We start from the raw sequence: 6000 nt of genomic DNA on the forward strand, positions 1-6000 counted from the left end.
TTCAACATAATGCAGATTGAATTTAAAATAACAAATCAACTTTTACAAATCAATTAAACAAGCAAAAAAATAATTCTTATTTACACATCAAATTAAACAAATCAACTTTTACAAATCAATTAAACAAGCAAAAAAATAATTCTTATTTCCTCATCAATTAAACAAATCAACTTTCAATGTAAAATTCAATTAAACGAGCAAAAAAAGTGTACCCCGTACTGTTGTTTATGCACAAATACATCAATTTCACGCAGCTCACTTCAGAATTAAACTGCAGAAACCAAACATTTGCTCAAACAACACTTTCTACATATCTAAAACCAATAAACAGCAAATTACTGAATTATAGGTACTTAACCAAATATTTTCAAACCAATTAAAGAGTATATATGTTAACAACACTTGCTCAAACTTACCAATTGTTTATGCACACTTTCAGCACGTGGATGCAGGTAGGCAGCGTCTCGCATATATCGATCTAGCCATAAAATATCGAAACCACAAGCCTACTGCACCTCTATCTCTACTGTGGGAGGTAGAAATTGTTTACTTCCTGTCGTCAAACGTTCCAAGCACATGCATACGAGAGGACCACAATCCCCTCTGGCTCCCTAAGTTTATTGTGGAACAGTCTCGTATCTAATCATTGTAACTTTGAACTTCTTTGGCTTCTTGTTTCCAGAATTAGTCAATAATCAATCGCATCCAAGTATTTAGCCAAATGAGCGCTCCATCCCTTTGTAATAATATCTCTCAAATTAGACAATGGTATGTAATTCAACATGCTGTCATATACTATTGTCTTCAGGGATGGGAGCTGAAGCTCGATGAGAAGCCAATGACGATGTTCCAAAACAGGGATAAACACCTGCAATCATAAATAATTGCGCACATCAAATAAAAATTATGAACACCTTTAAAATATTCAAAAAATAAATACTAACCTTATCGACCTCCCACCACGCAGGATAAAATTTAGCTTTTCCATTACCCAACGTATATGAAGAATCTCTCAGATCCTTCAAGTGAGCTACGTGAAAAGACGTTGGCATAATAGTCCATCAAGTATTTTTTATTTTCTTCAATTTCCTTATTACTAGAAGACGTGACACCCATGCATCAATATGTTATTTTATATAAAAAAATACATATATTAGTGAATTTATTAATGTTATTTTATAAAAAAATACATATATTAGTGAATTTATTAATAAATTTAAAAAAATTTAATCAAAATGCAATATAAGAAGAATATAAGACTTACCCCCTTTCGAAATAGCCATTATCTTTAACCCCTAATAAAATAACCCACCAAGATCGATTAAGAAACAAATGTATAACATCGTCGAGTTTGCATATGTCAGAATAACACCCCTGGCTCCGCTCATGTAGATAAAAATTAACTGCGATCTTAGCCCAAAGGGTATTATCCGTAATTGTGTCCAGTAGTGTTTCCCTCTCCTCTTAAAGAATGGTACTGGCTGGTAACTCATACGAAAGCCAACATGCATCCATCATATCAGGCACGGGAGGGGGTTTATCAATATGTCGACAAATGACGTGTTTTGAATCGGGCTTTTGAACGGTGGGAGGGACCCATTGAACAATGACAGGGGCCTCTTGAATGGTGGGAGGGGCCTCTTGAACGATGAGAGGAGCCTCTTGAACGATAGGAGGCACCTCTTGAACGATGACAGGTGAATCAGGCTTCTTCTTACGGAGTCTTGGCACTAGTGGGGTGAAAGGAGGCGTAATGGCATGTGCACGACGTCTGATGCGTGAACCCCGTCGTACAAGAAAAACCTGACGTAAAGCATCTACCTTATCGGGCCACTGAAAATAAATTAATACATAAATCAGTAAATAAATAAATAAATAAATAAATAAATAAATAATGCTGAAAAAATGTTATTTGCATTTTTAGTATATTATTAAACAAATTTACCTCATTGCGTAGAGTATGAACCTCATTTTGCAACGATGAAACAATCTCACGTAGAGCAGCTACCTCATCACGTAAAGTAGATACCTCATCACGTAGCGCACCATTGTCATCGCGTAAAACATCCACCTCACTACCTCATCACGCCATGCACCATTGTCTTCACGTAAAGTACCGACCTCATGACGCAAAGCACCGACCTTATCACGTAACTCCCCTAACTCATCCTGTGGAGGTGAAGAACAGGGAGATAAATGTCGTGGCATTTTTGTCGGTCGCCTATCATGAGGTGATGGTGGAGAAGAGGCTCGATAATGTGATGGAATAGGTGATGGTTGAGGTGGAGAAGAGGCTCGATCAGGTGATGGCTCCAGGTGTCGAGCTGTAGAATTGGCCCGATCAGGTGATGGCTCTCGAAGTGGGGGGTGCTCATCATCTGTCCCATCAAAAAACCGCTTACTAGCTTGCCACCAATCAGTGGCAAGCTCAGCCTCTGTGGGTGTCAGCCTCTGTAATGGATAGTTGGTCTCCTAACAATATAAAAGCTCAAACAATGTTAAATGTGTACTAGTAATAACTTGTTTAACTATATGGTAGTATTTGTCTGTTAACTTACATCATTCATCGTCGTATATGGTAGTAACTCTTCCCAATCCAACATGCGGATCCTCTTCCAGGTAATAGCCCTAGGAATATCATTTGAATTTTTTATCGCATATGTCTGCATGCTGGGAAAAGCCTCAAATATCCAAATCTACAAACAATATAATACACAAACATCAGTAATTATTAAATAATTAATTATAAATTTGGAAACATTATATAGAAATTCTAACCTTAAAGGCCCGAATAAAGCCAACCAAAGTGTATTTAGAACCATCACCCCGTAAACTTTTTCGGTCCTTAAAGGCAGACGACAACTTCTTCCAGGTAGCTTTCCATAGATATGAACCCCACGGAAACAGGTTCCATGCATTTAGGTCCTTTAGCAATAATATTAGGTCCTCAGAAATAGGTTGTCTGCCCTCTTTGCCTAAAAAGTCAGCATACAAAAGTAATAAATGACATACTCGGACAACATCAATGTCATCCATCCGAGTAAAACCATCTTTAACAAATAATCTCTTCAAGTCATTGACGTGTAAACTCGATTTCGACTTTGCCAGATCATGAAAAAACCCGAGATAACCATGATGGGCAAGAGATATGACTAGTGTACCGGGTTACTTCATCGTGTCTGAAGTGTAGACAAGTGATTAAGCAAAACTCCTCTCGCTCAAAACAAGTATACGCCGGAGGAAAATGAAACCATATCTCTTCATCACCACATTGTATCTTCTCGGGTAGATCGTTAGTCATGGTCTGAAGAAACAAATGTTTCAATATAGTATCTCCACTCGAATGTTGTACTTTCAGCCATGGCCCGAAGCAAGTATCCTCAAACAATTTTCTTTGTAGAGGTGTAAGCATCGACGCAATTTTAGTGGCTAGGCTTAATTTATTCCTTAAGGTCAATTGAGTCGAAAAACATTTCTACAAAAATAATAAACATACCAAGTTAGATATACCAAAAACTACAAAGTATACACTATAAACAGACGTGATATTAAACAATGAAAACAAAGCCAAATATGTTTCAAACTAGCACGGTATTCACCCAAGTCATTATTTCATCATAGTTCACAAAATGCATCAGATAACATTCCAGAAGTAAACACTTATATAAACATAAAAGGACAATATATAGGTTTACTGCAGGTTCAAGGACAACATAAAGAGTGGTAGTTTATTCTTGAAACTTAAATTAGCAACACTGTGAAGTTAGTATTTGTCTTTGTTTTATGGTTGAAGTAATGCAATTCATTCAAGTTTCGATTTGCTAAACTGTCTCGTTGCAATTTTCATTTTCGCGTTGCGAATTTAAGTTTCAGAAACTACTCTTATTCTGCAAATTGAAACTTGAATGAATTGCATTACTTCAACCAAAAAACAAAGACAAATACTAACTTCACAGGATTAAAGACTAAACAGTTTAGCAGTATTGGCAGCAACCGAATAAATTTACTAAGCAATCTCAGTGAAATGGTTAATCTATATATATTGAAATTACCAGCAAATTTATCATCAATATAAGAAAATTCTAATAATAATACAAAAATTTCAAAATAAAAATAAGAGATTAAAAAAACTAACCCTCGGTGGTTGATTTTCCATTTCTAACGGTGAATGGTTGTGAGGGTTGCTCTGAGAGATGGAGATAGACGGATTTCACCGGAGATGGGGATGGATTTCACCGGAGATGGGGACGGATGTCGCCGGAGAGAGTGAGAGATGGAGATGAGACTGAGTTGTGATTTAGGGTTTTAGGTTATGATTTATGATGATATTGTTTACATTTGTATTGCGAAATTAATATTGTGTTTCGAATTCGAAAATAAAATAAAATTCACGTTGCGAAAATAAACGCGCTTTGCGAATTTGACTTTCGCGTTGCGAATTTGACTTTTCGCGTTGCGAATTTGAAATTCAGTGTTGCGAATTTGACTTCTGTGTTGCGATTTACAAATTCATGTTGCGAATTTGACTATCGCGTTGCGAATATGACTTCTGTGTTGCGATTTACATATTCGTGTTGCGAATTTGGAAACTGGGTTGCGAAATTGGAGTTCGCGTTGCGAATTTGTTGGTCATTTTCGCAAATCCAAAAAAAGTTGGTTAAAATAGTATATTATAAGGCATTTTCGGTTACTGAGGTTATTTTCTCTATTCTTCTCCTTTCACATATCCAACTGCATGTTGTGTAACCCTACCCTTATTATTCCCATTCCGAATAAAGAAAAGGAAATTGCAAAGGCAATATCAATGACCTACCTCATGGCCATTGTTGGTCGAATCTCTTCTAACACCTCTTTTGGGTTTCATTCCAAATCTTCTTACAGAACTAGCCCTCAACATGTCTTCTTCCATTCTTCTAATCGAAATTGTCCCTGCCGAACACGTTTCACCTGACATCCTCCATAGCTGAACATGCTCTTCTTCTGTCCCCATATTCACCGTCGCATCATAAGCCCTAGGTCTCTCCGGTGGATCCTGCAGACCATCACAAAAACAGTTAAATTTCATACCATCACATGTTTCCGTTCGGTTGAATCGTGTTTATTCTGTTTGTGGATTTATCAAGAAATAATGAATGATTACCGAGGGTTGTTGTTGTCCTTTGAGTTGAGGATGATCGAAGGCAGGCTGATGATGCAATAAAACACAATCAATAATATCATCATCTGGACTCTGCAACAGCAAACCAGAAACAAACAACGTCAAAAGAGGATAAACAAAAAACTTGTCTGATAAGAGATTAATGAGATCGAGGGCAAAAATTAGATTAAACTGCCTGAATTGTCTTTACTGCTGATTTGCTGATCTGGTTGAGACGTTGTCTTATGATTTTCAACTCTTTTAGTGGTCGGAAAGTTTGATTTGTCGCACGGAGATTGTGGGGTTTCGACGACAAGACAGGACAAATATTTGAAGAAGAAACAAGAAGAAAGGTTACGAAGATATGAATGATTGAAGAGATTTTATGACAAGAAGAAGCCATTGTAGTGCACCGGCGGAGTTGTCTTATTCCGTAATCCGATATAAGATCAACATTGTAAGAAAAAACTTTCTCGACCGCTTCAATATTCCTTCACCATTTTTCGAAACTCTTGAAAACATCCAAGAATGGCACAAAATAATTTTTTAATTCCCTCTTCTTATCTTACAAATTCTTATAATGGTATTGGTTTGAATTTGTATGACTTTTGGTTTATTAATGAAAACTATTTCTCACTTCCCTATAATTAATGTTGTTGGTGTCAGCTACCCATGAAGCTAAAAAACTTGCCCACTTTCACTTTGCTTTTATCGTAATCATGTTTAAGAAATTTGCATAATGTGTGGGGTTTCATGCACTTGGTTACGTGCGCTGCTCATTGCATGCCTATGCGCACATCCAACCTGTAGACACACTTTTTTTTACCATACAAATATACATTTATATAAATTATTCTTATTAT

The sequence above is a fragment of the Hibiscus syriacus genome, unplaced genomic scaffold, assembly GCF_006381635.1.
Source record: "Hibiscus syriacus cultivar Baekdansim isolate YM2019G1 unplaced genomic scaffold, ASM638163v2 tig00110864_pilon, whole genome shotgun sequence".
NCBI lineage: Eukaryota > Viridiplantae > Streptophyta > Magnoliopsida > Malvales > Malvaceae > Hibiscus > Hibiscus syriacus.